Below are 22,436 nucleotides of genomic sequence, written 5' to 3'. Positions count from 1 at the left end.
CTTCAATTACTTTGAGAGGATTGCACGCACTCACCAATACCGACTGCGACGATACATTTATTTGAAACGCGTGGGGTCCTCTCCAGTCACCACCTCGCACTTTTCATCCCATCTCACTCCCACCTAATCAACTTGGATTTGTAGATGTGTTTATCAGTGTGACGATGGTGGGTTACTGATGACGTCGAATGCGAACGTCATTTAACACATCAAATTTCATTCTCTTTTAGTTTATTGTTAATTGTTTTTCGTTTTGAAAGTGATAGTGATTGTTGCAGGTGTGTGATAATTTTTTATTCTTTATTTTTTAAATTTAACATTTTTCAGAAGCTAAATTTAGCATAAGTTTAGGATTTTAATTTTTTTGAATGTAATAATAATGATAATAATTTTAAAAAGAAGATATTTAAAAAATTAGCAAGTATAGAAATTTAAAATACCTATGAGCAAATTTTTAAAATGTTTTCTTTATTATTATTGATTTATTTGAAAATAATCAAAGGTAAAATGATTGTTTTTATTATTATTATTATTGTCTATATTATTAAGAGAATAAGCAAAAATGTTGTGACCGGTGTATTTATATGATAAAATGAGTTTTTATGGTTAAATTTGGTATCGTTGAAAAAATTTAGACTTGGAGTTGTGTCTTTTCAAGGTTTCATATCATTCTCACCAATAGTCAATTTATGATGATAAATTGTGCTTTATATGAATTGTATTAAATAAGTATTTAGACTGCATTCGAAAATTTTCTATCTCTAGATATATAATTAAGAAATGACCTTGTATCTTGTGAACTATTGACATTTTTAAAGATATAAGCTCATCTTGATGTTACACTCATCGAGACCTTTCATTTGAGTACCCACATCAATTTTTCATATATTTATATATTTTATATATATATGTATATATGAAAAATATATAAAAATGCATGTGGGTACTCGAATGAAAGCTCTTGATAAGTGTAACATCGGGATGAGCTTATATCTTTAAAAATATCAATAATTAAGAAATGACCTTGTATCTTGAGAATTATTGACATTTTTAAAGATATAAGCTCATCTTGATGTTACACTCATCGAAACCTTTCATTTGAGTACCCACATCAATTTTTCATATATTTATATATATTATATATATGAATATATAAAAAATATATCAAAAATGCATGTGGGTACTCAAATGAAAGCTCTTGATGAGTGTAACATCGTGATGAGCTTATATCTTTAAAAAGGTCACTAGTTAAAAAAGTAAAGTGCAATTTAACAAAAGCCATTATTTAATAAAGTAAAATTTTATTTATTTATAGTTCACAATTCCCGACAGTCACATAGTGACTGCAAGGTTGTTATTATAGTACTAACTCATTAAAAAATCTAGTACTTAAAAAATTTTTCATTAAATGCCCATCGCACTAAAAAAATTCAAAGCCTTCTTGAAATAAAATATCTTCATCTTTTCCCAGGGCGCTTTTAAATTTTTTTAGTCTTCGGAACTTGAAAAATTAAAAAGCTTTTGAGATAAAAAGCGCTATTAAAATGAAACTTAATCTTCAGAGTAAAAATTAATCAGGCTACAGGTTGTAAATTTATATTGATGCCTTTAAAAGCATAAAAGGTAAATTGACAAAAAGATATAAACTTGGATTTTTGAAAGGTGAGAGAAGTTGAGGTGCATCAAAGTTATTCAACCGACTAACCCGACCTAGAAAGCCCGTTTAGTATTCACTAGTACGGTTTCATCGAACTTCACTCTTTATACAATATTTATACATATGATGATGATATATTAATTCATTTATTAATATATTACAGACGAGTCTGAATTTAATCACTGAAACTTGAATTAGTGTCTCTTAAACTAAAAAGTAAAAATCAAACTCCAGCTTCCACCGAATTAATTCATTCGCTGGAAACTTGGTCATCCTATAAACTTTTTACAGGCGCTTGTCATTAACTTTAATTATCAACTTACAAATTAATCACCCGTACTCCAGGTTTTTACTCTAGAGAAAAACTAGTTAATTAAAAACTTTACTTGGATTATTGTTAATAACTCTTAATAATGTAGATTTTATTGAAGCAATCTTTAATGATCATTTCTATTTAAATTTATTTATTATTTGAATAATTAAGTAAATAATTATGCACAAAAATTACAATTAGTATTAGCGACTTTAGTAACCCCCATGAAAAAATTAGGAAAACAGTTGACCCTGAAGGCCATCCCTGCAACTTCCCGCTAATTCCATACTTAGGCGCTTAAAATTGCACCAATGACGTTTTTGAGCTCTTCGAGCTCAAAAATACAATTATGGGTTATTTTGCGCTCTCCGAGCTCAAAGAGATTGATTTCCTACCCTTTAAAGCTATTCGAGCTAAAAAGTCAGATAGAGATTTGATAAGACACTATTTTTTGAATTTTTAAACCACAATAACTTTTGAATGAATAAATCGATTTTTACGCGGTTAGAAGCATTCGACGCAGTTTTCAAGCCTCACAAAGAATCTCAAATTTTGAATTGATCGCGCTAGGAATTTTTGAGTTATTCTAAAAAACACTTTTCGGTTTTCTTTCGTTCACGATATCTCTCGAATGAATCAACCGATTTTGACCGGACTGGTGGCGATCGACGTGGTTTTGAGGTTAAGAGCTGATTAGTTTTGGAATTGAACCTTCAAGCCGTTTAAAAGTTATTCCAAAAACCACATTTGAAAAAAATTTTTTTCAGTTTTTAAGATTTCTCAAAATCTATTGATCTGAATCGGTCCAAATAGTTTTCAAAATCTAAGTTTGGTCAAGCTCTTTCGAATGGCACCAACCACGATGAAATCGGTCAAGCCGTTCAAAAGTTATAGGCGGTTCACATGCTTTCACACACACACACACACACATACATACATACCGACACCGTGACAACCTCGCGGGGATAGTCAGGGACGCTTCCTGTGACCTTCAAACGTCGAGATCTGATGAAAACTCGATTCTTGCAAAACGGGGTGAAAACAATAACTTCCCGATCTTTGAAAGTCTTCGATTTTCTTAGCGGGGAAGTTAAAAATGTCGAAATACATAAGAAATATATATATATATATATATATATATATATATATATATATATATATATATATATATATATATATATATATTAAAAATCTATAAAAAATATATAAATGCAATTTTAAATAGTTATTCCGATCCTGACATTTAATTAAATTGATGTATTGTAATCCGAGGGGGTCAATACATAAATCTTTTATGGTATGTGATATTAATTTGTTAAGAGATTTTGAGATGTTGTTTTGTAATAATTGATTGTATGAATTTTGTATGATTCCACAGACGCCTGAAGAAGGAGTAATAAACTCCGAAACGTTGCGAAAAATAAAAATCTAGTATTAACTTATATCATGATCCTTAGTCCTCGGATTACAATACATCAATTAATATAAATATATATATAAATTATATATAGTAAATATATTTTTTATAATTATAACTTTTGCCCCATTTTCATATATATTTTATATATTTCAATTATATTTTAAATATACTTTAAATATATTTTTTTTATATTTTTAACTATTTATTTTAAGATATACCTTGAATATATCTAAAATATATTTAAAATATATATGAAAATCAGCCAAAGATTAGTTATCTAAAATATATTTGCTATACATATTCTTTATATATTTATATATTTTTTATATATTTCGAATTATATTTTTTTTTTCATGGGGGAAATAAAAAAAAATTTATTAATGTATTTATTTGTTATTTGTTGTTTTCATTTAACCGGCACCTGGATTCGAACCCTTGACTTTCCGCAAAAAAGTCTAACTTTTACTTGTTATTAATAATTTATATTATTGTATTTAATTTTATATAAAATTGGGTTATATATATTTCTTAAAAATTTACAAATAATAATAATAATAAAACTGAAGTTATTATTACTAAAAGATATTACGATCAAAAAAATAAATAAAAAAATTATTCAATAATTAAAATTGACACTTACATTTAAATTAATATAAAAATAAAAAAAAAAAACATGACCAACTATATTTAACAATAATTATACGGTCAAGGTTAAATAATTATTATTTATACCTCAATTTAACTTTATGACAATAATAAAAATAACTGAAACGTAATTTAAAAGCGTAAATTAAAAAATCATTAATAAGTCATAAAAAAATCTACGAATTTACATTCATTTATTTAATGATCCAAAAATTTTCCGTTGTTATTCAAGTTATTTTGTTTAATGTAAAAATAATTTGATTAAATTCTTAATGATCTAAATAAAATTTTGTATTTTAAAAAAGTTCAAAAATTGATCTTTAATAATAATGTTACTTCTTAACTAACCTATTTTAAGACTTTGAAGCTAGATGAATGAAAATCTAAAAATGATAAACTATATTTAGGTAAAAAAAAAAAAAAGCCTGAAGGCAAAGCGAAACACAAACAGTAATAGTAATTAAAATACTATAAAGGCAAACTGGGCTTGTATGTCTATTTTATCAGTTTATGGTATAAAAAGTGAGTCGTGACCTCGATTAATCATTTCTATACCTTTCATTAGAACTTTCGCTGGTACTTGAATCCATCGTCTCATCAAATCGTGTGTATGAACACAATACGCGAAGTTTAGATGTATAATTTCAATCTCAAATATAATCCAGAACACGTAATATATAACTAACCAGCGTTAACAAGTAATATAACGCTCTTACATTACTCTACGCGTGCCTACAAATTAGTTTGGACGTAACGATTTAATCATTAGATTGCATCCAACTAACCTCGATATAAACCAACTCACGACTCGCTTTACAGACTTCTTCAGAAATAAACTTTACTTCAGTGCAATTGTTCCTCAACTTCAATGTCACGCAAGACAATTAAGGCTCCATTTTCCTTACAATTGAACTTGTAAATAATTAAATGTGTAACTTTTGTTGTTATTTTTTTTTATTTTGATTTTATTTGTAATAATGGGAAATTAAACATTTTTATAACTTTTTTTTTGAAAATTAATTTTTGAACAATAAATTATTTTTGTCGAGAATTTGGTGAGGATTTTACTGAAAAAAGGATTGATAAGACCTCATGCATTATTATTATCGTCATTATTATTTTTATTTTTATCATCTATATTATGAAGAGAATAAGAAAAATTTTGTTTCCAGGATAGTCATATGATAAAATCGGTTTTTTTTAGTGAAATTTAGTGTCATTGCAAAGGTCTTGACTTGAATTTGTGCCTTTTCAAGGTTTCATTTCATTCTCATTGAGAGTCAATTTATTATGATTACGAAATTACCTTGTATTTTGTGAAATATTGACATTTTTGAAGATATAAGCTCACCCCGACATTACACTCATCGAGACCTTTCATTTGAGTACCCACATCAATTTTTCATATATCTTATATATTTATACATATATGAATACATGAAAAATATATCAAAATGCATGTGGGTACTCAAATGAAAGCTCTTGATGAGTGTAACATCAGGATGAGCTTATATCTTTAAAATATATATTATATATACATGAATATATGAAAAATATATCAAAATGCATGTGGGTACTCAAATGAAAGCTCTTGATGAGTGTATCATCGGGATGAGCTTATATCTTTAAAAACATCAATATTTAAGAAAGTACAGTGCAATTTAACAAAAGTCATTATTTAATAAAGCAAAATTTTAATTTTTCATAGTTTACAAGTCACGGCAGTCCCATAGTGACTGTAAGTTTGCTAGTTATTATTATTATCATTATTATTATTATTAACTTGTAATCACGGCATGACTACCAACAATTACGAATTATAAATTAAAAAAACTTTGATTCAATGAATTTTGGAATTTTTTGGTCATAATACACATTGTTCGGGTACTTCAAAAGTAATATTGCTATCACAGGATGAATTACTAATTATTTAATGAATAAGTGTTAACGTAATAAAATGATAAAAAACTATTCAAAACTTCTCTAATAAATCAATATCAAAGCTAGTCCATCACCAAAAAATAGATGAATCTATGGAAAGGCACAAATTAAAGTCAAGACCTTTTCAAAGAGATTAAATTTAACCAAAAAAAAACCCATTTTATCATTCAAATACCCTGGAAACAAAATTTTCCTTATTATTTTATTTATATAGATTAGTGTATTTTCATTTATCATTTCAAATTAATATTATTATTATTATTATTGTAACTAGTTACATTCTTGATATTTACAGTGATCGATATTTCTATACTCAGCTATAAAAATAACTAAAACGAACCTTGGAATATCACGAATCACTAAACAATTGTGTTTATCTAAGTAATTGCGATTTTTAGCCTCATATATTTGAACGTCATTGAATAAACGACACGCTATTATCCATAAATATCTACAATACAATATTTTCATATAAATCTGCGAAAATAAAATTCAAATCTAAAGCTTAACCTCTTCTAGCCTTAACCTATATATTTTCCTCTTCTGTCCCGTTGGTTTCATTTCAATCTCAACAAAAATCACGGTGTAATTTTCTTCTTGATTTATTCAGATCCGAATTGAGCATTGACAACCTCAAAATTACCTATACATCCACCCTCAATTGTAAATTCTGTGTCCTGATTTAATATATTTATTAAATATGTCAAGAACACAACATGAACAAGCACGGCGAACATAACATGACGAGATATTGCACAAGATTGCGTCGAATTTCCCAGAGGGTAAATTACGACGTCATTCGCTGCCTCGTTCAAGGGGTGAAGGTCTTTTTTGTCATTCAACTCGCGGTTTTTATTAACAGAAAAATTAACATCATCTTCCACTCTAAAATCTTATATTTTACATTCTACCTTTTATTCCTTAATTTAATTCAATTGCGTCCTTCAAATTCGTGGATTTAATCAAATTAAATTTGTTTAACTTTGCAATTAAATTTAACGATTTATAAAATTTTAAATGGTAAATAGATAAAGCAGGCTGTTAGACTGTCGTCTTTTTCTTGCCAAGGTCCTCGCTTAAACAATTAAGCGGTCTGATGAACTTGAAAGAACCTCTGAGATGTCTCGACTGTCGTCGATGTCGTAAACGAACAAAGGGTCATGCCGTCATGTCAATTTCAAATAAAAACTTATATATATGTTTATTTACTGTACATACTTTTTATTTATGTTTTTTTTTTGTGTTTGTAAGAGTTTATTCTTCTTTTTCAGTGGCTTTCATTTCGATTTATTTACTAAGATTATCTCAAATTTGAATAATTTACTCATATATTTATTTAATTTTTCTTCAAATTTATAGGAAAAAAAAATATTAATATAAATTTTTGATAAACAAGAATTAAAATTTTTTAATGAAACAAAAGTATTTCAAGAGAAATATTTGATATAAAAAGAAATGCATAATTTCTATCAAATATAGTTTTTTTGATAAAAAAATTTTAATGTTTGAATAATTTTTGAGTAAACTTTTTTAATCATACAGTGAAAAACAAAAATTTCTTCTACATTAGTCAAAATTTCTGAATGAAGTCAAATTTTCACGAATCGACAAAATTTTTTTCTGCACTGATAGAAGGATTTCTTAGCATTTAAGAAGATTTCTTTGTATTTAAGAAATCATTTCTTAAACATCATTTCTTAGCATTTAAAAAATATTTCTTAGTATTTAAGAAATATTTCTTTGTATTTAAGAAATATTTCTTAGTAGTTATATTTCTTAATATATAAGAAATATTTCTTTGTATTTAAGAAATATTTTTTAAATACTAAGAAATGATGTTTAAGAAATGATTTCTTAAATACAAATAAATCTTTTTAAATACTAAGAAATCCTTCCATCAGTGTGCTCTAAAAAAAACTTCGTTCTTCTTTAAAATTTTTTTGGTGCAAGAAATTCATTTTTTTCTGCATAAGAATTTTATATTTTTAATTTAAGAAACAATTTTTTTATTAAAAAAACAAGAATAAATTTTTTATTTAAACTTTAGACTTATTTTTGATGGAATAAAAATTACTACAGTAGAACCTCGTTAAGTCGAACCTCGATAAGTCGAAAACCTCCGCAACTCGAAGAAATGTTTCATTCTCTTCCCCTCAAGCCGTAAAACCTCCGTTGCTCGAAATTTTTACTCTCTATAAGTCGAAATAATTAGTGAGTCCCTACAAGCTATTTCTGTACATTTTTACCCTCCATAACTCGAATCCATAATTTTTGGACCTCTTTATCTCGAATTTAAAATTATTACACGGAGAAAACAATTTTGCTATAGGAACTCTATAGTAGTTAGTTAGTTGTAAAAAGTTCCAGTAGGTTAACGTATTCTTATGGTAACAATACCGTTTGGCTCTTGCAACTCTACATCGTTGAGCTCTGAGAGCTAAACGTTATTTACCTCTCACAACTCTATAGGATCGTTCTGAGACTATAAAAAATTTTTGGAAGTCTGCTTAATAATTTTTTTTACGATTTAGCATTGATAATTTAATAAATAAATGCGGCAGAATGAATTTACATTGCCAACAATAATTGTATATGACAAATAAGAATAGTATTATAATTATAATAGAATTTATATTACAAATAAAAATTATTTGTAAAATAAAAATATGGTCGTCACAAAATTATCTTATTTCCTTAATTATATCAATAAATATCGGACATAAAATCACTACCGTATATGCTCAAGAAAAGATTAAATAAACGAAAACAAATTTTATTTTGTGTTAAATGGGGTCTTTTTAATGTACTCCGATAACTTATTACTTATCACAATATATTCAACTAACAAATTAAATTAACAGTCACTGCAAATGAACCTTGAAAAACCATAAATACAAAACTGTTCTAACGAAATTCAATTCGACAAAAAAAAAAAAAAAAAAAACCTATTTCCTTAAATAAATAAACTGGAAACTTAATTGTCCTCATATATTTTTAATAATATGGATGAGTAACAAAATAATTCTGTTTGTCATTTTAGAAGTTTATGAAATATGTCAGCGCACTCCACTACTGCGCAACATAGAGTGCTCCCAACTATACCGTTTGGCTCTGAGAACAATCCCGTAGAGCTCTGAGAGCTCAACAACATTGAGTTATCAGAACTAAATAACATTTTGTTACTGTAACTCTACAACGAACAGTAACCTGTGTATAGTTGTGGTAACTCTACAGTTAGGTTACCAGAACGAAATATTTTTTTCCGTGCACTGATAGAAGGATTTGTTTATAGTTAAAAATATTTGTTAATATTTAACAAATCATTTATTAGAGACCACTTTTTAGTCCTTAACAAATATTTCTTAGTATTTAAAAAGATTTATTAATATTTAATAAATGAATATCTGATTTATTAAATACAAACAAATCATTTTAAATACTAAGAAATATTTATTTGATACTAAAAAATGGTCTCTAATAAATGATTTGTTAACTATTAACAAATATTTTTTTAATACAAATAAATCCTTCTATCAGTGTGTATCGTATGTAAGTATCTTATCAGGATGACCAGTTCTACGAAATGGTAATGGAATTTCTAGATGACATCAGGTTTTCTGTTGACGATTGTAAAATTATCATACTGTTAGACTTAGTTAGAAATCACTACAATATACATTAATTTTGACAGCCCCCCGTGAAAAAATTAATAAGCAATGATTGTAAAACTCAAAACTCTTAGTCTTTCTGAACAACTACGAGTGCTCAAAGCAGTGAAGATTAGTCAAAAAAAAGCTACAGATAAAGAATAGCTTTATTTAAAGCAAAAAAAGAATTACTGACTTTTTCCAATAAGTTTTTTGAATAAATATGTTGATTATATATGTAACTTGAATTTTTGTATGTGTATGTATTTGACTTTTTCCTTTCTGGTTGTCATCTCCCTAACTCAAAACCAGTTACTGCCTAACTCGAAACCCTCTGTAACTCGAATTTTTTTGCCTCTCTCTTGGAGTTCGAGTTATAGAGGTTCTACTGTATAAATTTGAGCATTATTGGCATTTTTGAAATGAATTTACTTTGTATCTTAATCTTCAGAAAAAAAAAAATTGTATCGTATTAAATTCTAAATTTTGCTCTGCTAATTTTATAAAAATCTTAAAGGCCAATTTTTTTCTCTTTAGCTAGAAATCAATTTTTTTGATTAAATTCCCGAACTTTTTGAACTTATTTATTGTAAATATCTCAAAAAAGACCAAAAAATTTTTCTTGAATAAAATAAATTTTTTTTATTGCATATTTTCACTAATTCCTTATAAATTTTCCAAAAGTTGAAGTAAAAATTTTTTCCAAAATTATTATCTACAAAAATCGAGCTAATTCCTTTAACATAACAATTAATTCCAATTTTAAAAAACCAAAATAATTAATTACACACTATTAATTAAGAAGAACGCTTAATTTAAGTTAATTAATTCGGAGTATAATTATAGACGCAAAATTACCACCAATTGAACAAAAGTTCAAACCGAAAGAACTTATTGAATACAATTCCACATTATCGATTGGCACTTGAGTATTTAATGTGATAGCATCGACCTTTTGCGGGGTTTATAGCCCAGCGTATAGAGTGTACGCCAACGCGTTTCCAAAGACCTGCAATTTATATTCCACCCCCGCAGAATCTGGAGTAGAGCGATACAGTAATAAAATACACTAGCATCTGCTTTGCTACTATATACAGAGCTTAATATATCGAGAAGAAAATTAAATAGTGCACAAGAGTTGGATGGTGGCTTGCGTGGGAAGTTAATCTGGAAATTTTCAGTTCCCACGATGCGTCATGGGAAAATTCTACGCTGATACAAAGAAAAAACCTAGTGACTATACTGCTAATAGATAGAATAAATAGTGACTGTTCCCGGGTTTACGGCTGTAACAGGTGAATTTGGTTCACCCACGCTTCCGAGAGAGCGCGTGGCAAACGTCGCTTTCAAATATCAAATGTTGCTATCCATGTTATGCGTTCCGACAAAGCTAAGGTAATAGTTTAACGTTTTTTAAACGTTACTATACTCTTCGACGACTATATTCTCTACAAAAAATTCTCTAAAAAATTTTTCTTGGTTTAAGTAAATTTTATTTGATTGAAGAATTTTTCGTTTTGATTCAAGACAATGAAACTCTTCAAAATTATTTTATTGGTTCAAGAATTTTTCTCTTGATTCAAGTTATTTTTTTTTTTTTTCAGCCTAAACTACGGTTTCAGTGGCTAGCGACTGTTTTTGGTACCCCTAAAAATGATCCTCTAAAAATGAAATTTATTTAATAACACGCAAAAAAGAAAAATGTAAAACTTACATAATAAATAGTAATAAGCGTCGCTTCGTATAAAAAACTAGAAAAATTGAAATTCGAAATACATTTTACAATGTAATTTTTATAAAATCTGTAATAATTACAATCTTAAACTGTAATTTTTCCAGTTTTTTATATGAAGCGCCACGTTACATCATATAATGTAACTTTTTTCTTCTTCTTTTTTTCGTGTAATCACGAAAATTACATGGTAAATAATTTTCATTTTTTTAATTGTTCTAAATATCTCATTCTTCAATCTACTAGTTTTTCAATAGAGTGGTGAAATTCCTTCGATGGAAAAGATTGAAAAAAAATTACATGTAAAATATGTTTTCCTCCGAGATTTTTGATATTAAATTATATTATTCGACGAAATAACGTATCATTACCAATTTAAATTCTTTTGGCTAAGTTTTAAATCTTGATGTTTAAAAAACACAAATCTTTTTTTTCATTTGTCAGTTTTTTTTTTTTTTTTTCATTTTCTCAAAATCCAAGTACATTAAAATATTATTGTTTATACCTTTTCTTTGATATGTAATATGATCTTGTAAAAGGACGTTAAATTATTAAATTTATTCTCTAGTGACACTGTTATTGGCTATTGCTGTTGGGTCTTTATGTAAAGAAATAAAATAAAATAAAATAAATAATGCCATTTTCAATTGCAATTATCTCAAGTTAGGTGCGGTAAATCCTCTTCAATTTTTAACAGCATACATATTATGAATTTAATGACTTATATTTAAAGTTTCGAGGATTTCTTAAAATATTGCTTTAATAACCGTACCTTAAGAGCGGTTGATAGTTGATTTTCAAACGTGTTTTTCTCATGTATGTGATAAAATTTCGAAAAAAAAAACGCTTGGCTCTTCGATAGATAATTAAATTATCTATCGAAGGGCGAATAAGCGCTTTTTTGGAAAATTTTCATTTATTTATGCATAAAATGCGTTTTAAGATTCCATTTGTTGTACAAGTATGACAGAGATACTTTCGTTTGTCCAATAGAGGGCGAGAGAGAGAAAAAATGTAAACCCTTCTTAAATGTAATTTTATTTAATTTTAGAACTGGAAAAATGTCACTTATAGGTCTGTAAAGACACGAATTGAGAAATAGAATAGAGTTTTATATTCTTCCGGGTCATACACAATTCAGCGCTTAAAGTGCGCTATAGAACGGCGTTAGATAGCAACTATAGATATAGTTATAGTTAATGTATTCCACGGCCCGGAAAATAACAAAAGAAAATGGGGTATGGCAAGAATAAGCTCTAAGAGAGTAAGAGAGTAATACACAGTTCTAGGTTCACTCTCTACTAAAATCGATATCTCATCCGGGTCACTGGGTTGTGCCATACGTTTTGATAACGATTCTCAAAATGGCGGCCGAGAGGTCACTCCATCAGCTAAATGACCGGGCTCTATTATATTTCACGCAGAGAATTGTTAATTAATTGATTCTTTCGGCTCAATTCTGTAAAATTATCTTCATTTTATTGGGGTTCCGGCTTTCATGGCTCTTATTGAGACGCACTGAGCAGTAAGAAGGGATTTTGAGGTCAGGTTTTTTTAAAACTTTAGATTTCTGCGAAAAGGACTAAGACTAATGTAATAGTTATCAGTGATGTGGCGAAAGGTTAGTAGAAAGTGCCCTCGAGCCTTCCAGACGTCGGCGATCGTTAGCCAAGGTCAGTGACATCGGGCAGCGACCCCGTCTGGCAGCGTCGTGTATCTCCTGCATCGAACTACCACCCACTCGCGACCAATATATAATACCACCTTCGTATCTATCTCTTTATTCTCGCAAAGAAAGGTTTTATCATAAATTGCAAGTCTTATTTCATAATACTGGATTTTACTTTGTATTGGAAATTATTTTCGTTAAATTTATGAAGATGTTTGTGTGAAATTGTATTTTAATATATATTTTGTAGTTCAAATGGACAATAGATTTTATTGTGATGGATTTTATTTGATGGAAAATTTATTTCGGATCTAAAGAAATTTATTGCTTTAAAATTTAATGAAGAAATCTTTTTATTATTATATTTTAAATAAATGATAATTAATGATAGTTAAATTGAAAACTTTTTGATGAAAAAAAAATAGTGTAGTTTTTTACTGCTTTTATTTTTTAAAAATTTAGCCGATTAATATTATTGTAAAAAATTGAATAAATAATTTCAGTTAATAAGTATTTAATGAATAATTATTTAGTTTATTTAATCTTCAGAATTTACTTGCGCAGAGAAAGAGCACATGCGCTTGAGTAATAATTTAGTACGGACTTGAAATTATTAGCTTTAATAAATTAGTACTCGAAAAGTTATTTTAAACATTGTAAAAAATTCATTAATATTCACCCTAAATAATTATAAGTTTCTCTTGGTATAAATTCACTTGAGACCTTAATTTCAAATATTATTCAGAAGAATATTAAATTGTCTTTTTACAAATATAATTCTGTAAGAGAGAATTTTTATATTAGATTGTGTATTAAATTAATAGAAAATTTTTTGATAAAATTATATTTTGAAGTTTCTATTTCAAAAAAATTTTATTTTTATAATTTTTACTACCCATAACCTGTTGAAAATTACTAAATCATTGTTGTACATTAGGTTGGCCTAACAAACCCTAACATTATTTTTTTTTACGGGTTATTTATAAAAGTACAATGAAAAAAAAATTAATTTAAGTTAAGAGAAAAATGCTTGAACCAAAATTTTCTTGATAAACAAAATTTGTAATTTAAGCGGTTTTTTATATTATTACTTAATCAAATTTGTAAAATTACATGACATTAATTTATAATAATTAATAATTGTCATTTAAAAAGATGGAAAATTTTTTAAATAAATTTATTACCGGAAATAGTGTTAAAAAAAATAAAATTATGGTCACGGAAATTTTCTTGCAATAAATTTGAGAATTTTTTTACTTAATTCAAGAAGATGTTCTTCAAAATTATTTATTTTATTGAAATTGATTTTTTTTTCTGTGTACTTTGCAAAATATGTCGAAAAACTTAATTATAAACCATAAAGACTGGAACCTTTTATTAAGGAACTGTTTAAATACTTTCGATATTTTAAATGAAGAAATTCATTCTTAAATCAAGACAAAATTTTTTTTAATAATTTTAATCTTTAATTAAAAATATTTCTCAAAGTGTGTCAAAAATAGAATAATTTTTACATTAAAATTTCTTTTAAATTAAATTATGATTAATTTTCTTTCATGAAATTGGTTTTTTCTTTAAATTTATTAAAAATAGACTAATATTAAAAAAATTAATTTTTTTTTGTAGTGTTTATTTTGAAAAAAAAAATATTGAATAGAATTCTAAATATATAAAATAAAATAAAAGAATTGTTGAATTTTCTTTAATTAATTAAACAAGAAAAAAATGTTTCTAATTAATTGGACTCAAGGTAAAAGCCCCAATAGATGATCATGTACCAGTATATGATCATCTACTGGGACTTTTACCTTATAGTGTTTCAAATCTTCTACATGCGGAAATTTTTATTTATTTCTAATAAATTTTTTAATGAGAAAATTTCAAAAAATTGTCAGATGTCTGCTAACTTAATTTTTATAAAAAATTGTTTCTTTTTTTTTTATCAATCTATAATCTTCACCAAACAACTCCTGAACAGCGCGAACAAATCCCTTAAAATCCTTCACTCACCCGCAAACAAAACCGATTTAGAAGGATGAGGATCGCAAGAGAGAATCCGGGCAGTTAATTAAAACACCGACTGGCATAATTGAAGCGCGATTAAAGGAAACCGTAAAACGGATGTGCGCATTAGAATAGCTGCCGGGAACAATTGATCAAGACTCATTACATTAGTATTCCGCTCAGCTTATCCACTTCCTATCTGTTGAACAGTCAAGTGCATTTAATCGTTTTACCGAGGCAAATATTTGTCCCTGATAATGATACACAATATTTACCATCCACTCGAGCTCTGTTTCACGAACTTTTTCTTGGTTAGCAAAAAATAAAAAATAAGAAAGTAATGAGTTCTTTCCCGCGTTTTCGCCCGGCAAAGGGAGCCGAATTCTCTCGAAACCGGTTGTGGGTTGTTAGGTAGGGTCCCGGGCTCGAATAAAATGGGAATAAAAGAAGAAACAAAGAAGAATAAAGGACTATAACCCAGAACCCATCCCGTGCTGGTCAATCGTCCTGCTCACTGCTGGCGTCCTTTAGGTGCGCGCCGTCTAGACGGGGGACTCATCGCCTTTTCAGAGGGGGCAGGTTCGAACCCAGAGCAGGGTCGACGACTCTATACATATTATTCTACCGTACCAGTTTTATTTAAAATCCTTGTTATTATGTTTAAAGTACATGCCCAGGCCACGTTAAGGACATTAACATTTTATAACCTGTATTTCTGTCTGGTAATTTTATTCGGCTATTTCCTTGTACTTATTATTCAATTGTCGACATTGTATATAACATATAACATATTACATATTATATATAACATACACAGTAAATTTCATTGTAGATACAGATATGACGGATGCTTTATGTCACCGTATGTTTTGTCTAACGTATTGTGTTTTTTTTTTGTACAGACGGACGCAACGTCGCGGTTGGTGGTCCCCGAAATTGATACCGTCGTTTTTATCATTATTGTTTCTTATAATTACGTAAGAATAATAATTATTGTTTTTAAAATACTCATTTTTTAACGATATTAAAATTAGCAGTCACTTGACAATTTTTTTTAACAAATTTGTTTAAAAAAATTATTTTTTAAAAATTGCATTTTTAATTTTTTTAAATTTCTACATGTTAATTTTTTTTGCCATAATTTATTTGTTAATAAATTTTTTAAATGATCAAATATCTGCTAAATTAATGTTAATTATTTATTACACTGATAGAAGGATTTGTTTATAGTTAAAAAGATTTGTTAATATTTAACAAATCATTTATTAGAAGCCATTTGTTAGGCCTTAACAAATATTTCTTAGTATTTAAAAAGATTGATTAATATTTAATAAATGAATATCAGATTTATTAAATACAAACAAATCATTTTAAATACTAAGAAATATTTATTTAATATTAAAAAATGGTCTCTAATAAATGATTTGTTACATATTAAAAAATATTATTTAATACAAATAAATCCTTTTATCAGTGTATGTGTAATGACGATTTTATTGTAATGGTGTTTTTTTTTAATTTTTTAATCATTTCTTCTTTAAATTTATATTTTAGGGAAATTTTAAATGTTTATGCTTTTAATTTTTTGAAAAAAGATTCATTATTATTTTTAATATTTATTTTTTCTAAAGACTAATTTTATAGTATTAAATTATAGAATTAAAAATTCATTATTATTATTATTATTTTTGATGACTATTGATAATTATTTTTAAAAAAATTATAATTTTAATTGACTAATCATCAGATTATATAAAAAATAACAATTTATAAAAAAATAATTTTTTAGGAATGAAAAAATTAATTATAACTAAAAAATTAATGCAAATTAAAATTATTTTAAAAAAAGCAAACTGTACAAAATTATAATTTAATTTCTATAAAATTTATACATGATATAAAAAAATTATTAACAATGAATTAAGATTCTATTGATAAAAAAGTTTCAAGATTTATTTAGCTGTCCTATTTTAAAAATGCAGAAGCTGCAAAATTTTTACTTTTTAGGTATGGTTGCATTTTTTAGTACTTTATGTAAGTAATTTGATTATTTTTAAGTTAATATTTCTTCTTTGTCTAAATAATTTTTTTTTTTTTTTTTTCATAAAGCAAGTTAAAAAAAATTTGAGCAGAAAGATTTTTAATTTATAAAATACTTTTTTTTTAATTAACATTTTTTATGTTAAAGAAATGAAAGTAATTGAATTAATGCAAAATTGTTCATAAATAAATTCATTTAAAAATTTATTTTTTTTTGAAAAATAAATAATTTTAAAGAAAATTACAAATTTTTATAAAAATCTTTAACTTTATAAGAAGAAATAATTTATATTAATTTTTTTTAATATAAATTACAAATAATTTACAAAAAATAAATTTATTTTTTGAAAAATAAATAATTTTAAAGAAGAAAATTACGAATTTTAATAAAAATCTTTAACTTTATAAGAAGAAATGATTTATATTAGTAAAGTTACTAATTTTTATTTTAAGTTTTAAATTATAGTAACATTCCTTTTATGAATCATTTTCCGACTCCCTACAATTTCTTCATCACTAGATAATACAATCATGAACTCTGAGAAAAAAAATCCAAAAATAACTTCTAACAAACTATCAACCCATTTCCACGTGTGTTTTCTTTTCAGCAATAGCAAAGAGTTGTATTATCAATTCACATGGACACGAAGTGCCGACAAGTGTCGGATAACGAATGACGTGTGTTTGGAGTCCACGTGCGTCATAGAGGCAGTAATTACATATATATTACGACGATTCAGCATCGCTGTTAATGTCCTTACCAGTGTGTAGTATTAAGCCAGACGTATTAAATAGGCAAAGATAAAAACTGACTACACAATAGCATCATATTGTAAGAATACGAATATTATATCATATACAATATATGCATGGTCTTGACTCATCATGATGAGCAACCAAACAGTTTGAGTAATTCAACACAGACACGTGGCGAGGAACAAAAAATGGTTGATTAATTCCAGCCGACCACCCGACAAGATGCTGATCAGTCTCATGTTTAATAATCATAATAGTTTTCGCTATACTAATCTTGATTATAATAACAATAAACTATAAGTATAAAGTATAAAGATAATAATTATCATATGATATGTCCTTTGATACTAAATATCTCCGACTGTAGACTAAATTTCTTTTAAAATATATATATAGAGTTCTATAAATAAGAACTTTATTGACATTAGATATTAATTACCTATTGATGAAAGGACAACTCTATCTATACTATTTATTATTATTATTATTATTATTATTATTGACTTCTAATTTTTAATAACAATAATAAGTTGTTTAATAATAACTCATTTTGAAATTATTATTCTTCTTCTTATTTATTATTATTATAATTATTATTATTATTATTATTATTATTATTATTATTATTATTATTATTATTATTATTGACTTCTAATTTTTAATAACAATAATAAGTTGTTTAATAATAACTCATTTTGAAATTATTATTCTTCTTCTTATTTATTATTATTATAATTATTATTATTATTATTATTATTATTATTATTATTAGCATCACTATTAATATTATTGATTTCTAATTTTTAATAACAATAATAAGTTTTTTGATAATAACTTATTTTGAAATTATTATTATTATTGTTATTATTATTATTGTTATTCTTATTATTACCTATTATTATTATTATTATTATTATTATTATTATTATTATTATTATTATTATTAATATTATTGACTTCTAATTTTTAATAACAATAATAAGTTGTTTAATAATAACTTATTTTGAAATTGTTATTATTCTTTTTTTTTTCTTCTTCTTATAAATTATTATTATTATTATTATTATTATTATTATTATTATTATTATTATAGAAATAGCTCCAGGCATTATAATCTATAGATAGTCTTGTTGAACGGTGTACATTTATTAAGAGTAGTGTTTACGGACGTAATTTAATAAACATCTACAAGTCTTTGTTTTTTATTCACTTGACATTCAATTCATTACGTCTTTTTATAATTCTAATATATTTAATATTTCATATGATGGTTCATAAGTATATAAATAGTAATTATAATTATTAAATTATTAGATAATTTTAAGGTGTAGGAATATCATAAAAAGTTACAAATAACATTTTTTGGGTTTGTTTTTTCAAATTGAATTATATGAGCTGAGAAAATAATAAATAGTATTCATTTTTAGAGCTAGAATTTTTAAAAGAAGAAAATGGATAATTTATTGAGAAATTAGAATTTTTTGTCAGAAATAATCGTTAAAACTGTTTATTCCAGTGTCATAAAATTTTAGTTGTAGAAAAAAATCATTTAGAAAGATTTTTAAATTAAAATTTTATGAGTTTTAGTAATTTCATTTTTTTTATAAAATTATTCATAATAAAAAATAAGTTTAAATTGAATAATTATAAAAAAATATGTAAATACTGAAGAAATAATTTTTATAAAGAAAAATTAATTAATTTTTTATCTTTATAAATATATTGCATACTAAAGTGAAATGTTAAATGAACGGAAAGAAAAAGTAGAAAATTCTCGAAGCTTTAAATTGAATGATAAATTTAAAATAATAATTTATACCCTTCATATTATTAAAAAGAATTATTTTTTAAAAAAATATATGTAATGAATTGAATGTCATGGTGAAATTTTATAATAGCTTCACATTTCTTCTTTCAATCTACCGCACAATTCTCCATTTCTCCAGGATAATTTAAAAGCCTTAGTTATTTTTAACATAAATAAATTTAACTAAACTATAATAAAATCATAGTCAAGATTCAACTTGAATCGCGATATTTTGGTCCTAAATGATAAAAATTAATTTAGCAGATATTTTATAATTTTTTTAAACAAATAAATTACGGCAAAAAAAGTAGAAAAAAAATTGACCTGTAGAAATTAAAAAAAATAAAAAATGCAATTCTTTGGAAAAAAATTTTGTTAAAAAAAATGGTTAAGTGACTGCTAACTTTAATGTCATTCCTAAATGTAATATTTTGCATCAACTGGCTTCTTAAATAGAAAAATTTTTCTATTCAAAATTTCGTTGATATAAGATTCATATCAAGGGTTTTCTAACGCAACCATGTATCTCGATTTTTGAAGATGAAAGGGTTCAACTGAAAAATTAATAATTAATTAAACACGTTACTGAAAAAAAATATTAACCAGATTAATAATAAATACGATAGTATTTTTAAAAAATACAATTGATAAATATTGTTTCTAGATGAATATTAATTTTTTATAAGCTATTTTTCACCTCATCTCTAAAATTGTCATTTTTGAGATACAAGGTTGCGTCAGAAAACCATCGATATGTGTAATTTAAAACTCACGTGTTTGGATAAAAATCATATATTTATCAGAACACGTGGGCTAATATTAATTAGCATTAATTGAAATTAGCAAGAAGAAATAGAGCAGTTGATGTATAATGGAAGAAGAATATATATATATATATATATATATATATATATATATATATATATATATATATATATATAGTGAATTTGAGATATAGTGGGTTGGATACGGGCGTGAAAGTCTTGGAGCCTCAGCATCGTGTGTCGACTGTTCACCGGATGTTAGTCTCGAAGTAGAACGGTGAAACGTAACGATCATAAATTAATGATGAATTATATATTTTCTTTGTTCTTCCTGGTAATAATAATAACAATAATAATAATTATAAAAAAAAATAATAAATATATAGAGTTATAAATATACTTAGGAGATTATTTAATTTTTTTTAATAATAAATAAACTTGGAGCAGAATTATGTTAGCTGGAGATATCATAGCCCAGCGGCTATGATTAATTGTTGCTGAGCATCAAAAGCTTTTTTAGGTATACTAAGAGAGTTGATTGTCCGCGCAAGTCACGAATCGTCGGATACGCCAAATGTTGCTTGAGTTTAAGTTGAATACTACTTAATATTGTTTTACTTTATTTCAGTGTACTTTTGTGTTATGCTTATAGCGGATCTTGGAGTAAGAATCATCTTGGGGTCAGTTTTGGAGTGATTTGTGAAACAATAGTATTATATGGACTCACCTGAATCGCCATACACATTGAATACGGCGAACACGTTGGGGGGTTCGTTTTTAAAAACGACACTCCGGAATAGTACTGACACTTACAACACACACGCACGTCCGCACGACAAAAGAGCCCGTGAACAACTGATCTGATCATGGACATGGACATGGAAATGGCGCAGGGTTTGGAGGGGTTTTGTGGCCTGAAGTTAAGCGCTTGATCTAGTAATTGATAATATAGAGCGAGGAGGCGCCACTGTACGAGTGGAGGGTTGAAAATTGAGTGGTGGGAAGGATCACAGATGGCGCGGTAGTGTTAGACTGTTAGAGAATTTTAAATAAGAGAAATCAGATGACCCTGAAGTTAGCTACGGAAGCCTGGATGGCTCACCGTCAACTTACGAAAAAGTGGCGCTCCTTTCGCCCACAAGTTAACTAGTGCACGAGTCCACTAGTGCACTTGTGCACTTGTCGAGGCGACGCGACAGTATTAGAAACGAGCTTTTCGAAGGTGTCGCCATTTTGACATGCGCAAATTAAAAAATAACGTCTTATTTTGTTATTGTTTACGTTACGCTACAACAGTGTAGATATTAATATTGGAAACTTAAATTTATTTTAATTTATTAATTGCTATTGCTGTAAAATCGCTCTTCAAATACTGTCGCATCGCCTCCACAAGTTCACAAGTGCACGAGTGGACTCGTGCACTTGTGGAGCGATTTTACAGCAATAGCAATTAATTAATCAAAATAAATTTAAATTTCCAAAGCCATCCAGGCTTCCGTAGTTAGCACATAGCCGACAAAAATGACTTTTAGTTACGGATATCTCGAGTAAGAATTGAGTTACGGCAAATGGACGCATATGAAATTATTTGGCGCGAAAAAATCTATATGTAGAAAATTTTTAAATTTTGAAAAATTTTTCAAAAATTTTTTATGACCAAAAATAATTTTTGGAAAGCTCTCAAAAAGTTCTCAATCATCCGAATTTCTCAAAATAGTATATTACACACCTAGGGAAGTAAAATAAGAAATGTCTCCAGATCACATGTAATTGTTGGCCGAGGCGAAGGCCGAGGTCAACAAACATGTGATCTGAGGCTTTCTTATTACTTCCCGAGGAGGTCTACTATTTTGTCCGACGAAGGCGGAAAGCGGCAACAGTTTAGCGCAGCGGGACGAAAGTTGCCACTTTCCACCGGAGGGCAAAAAAACTCGTTATTTTCATGAGTGTGAATTCAGCCGACATCCGACAATTGAAAACTTTAACAATCGATATCTTTATGAAAATATCGATTAGCACAATTTTTCAAAGTGATAATGGC

The 22,436-nt window shown here is 26.7% G+C and overlaps 1 protein-coding gene and 1 long non-coding RNA gene across 2 annotated transcripts in view; one reads left to right on the top strand and one right to left on the bottom strand.

Moving 5' to 3' along the window:
* The window catches only part of LOC123263475 (protein tyrosine phosphatase type IVA 1), a 39,281-nt gene extending 18,010 nt beyond the window's left edge, over nucleotides 1–21,271 (bottom strand). Inside the window, exon 1 of the mRNA XM_044726261.1 lies at nucleotides 21,123–21,271. The gene's annotated coding sequence lies outside the window, so the exon portion shown is untranslated. The remainder of the gene's footprint in view (nucleotides 1–21,122) is intronic.
* LOC123263485 lies at nucleotides 104–17,934 on the top strand. The gene is made up of 2 exons (XR_006509175.1): nucleotides 104–278; nucleotides 17,677–17,934. It is a non-coding gene; the product is annotated as an uncharacterized LOC123263485 (long non-coding RNA).
* Nucleotides 21,272–22,436: the final 1,165 nt, after the last annotated feature.

The sequence above is a fragment of the Cotesia glomerata genome, linkage group LG4, assembly GCF_020080835.1.
Source record: "Cotesia glomerata isolate CgM1 linkage group LG4, MPM_Cglom_v2.3, whole genome shotgun sequence".
NCBI lineage: Eukaryota > Metazoa > Arthropoda > Insecta > Hymenoptera > Braconidae > Cotesia > Cotesia glomerata.
The sequence above is the reverse complement of the archived record's forward strand: the minus strand, read 5'-3'. Positions and strand labels throughout refer to the sequence as shown.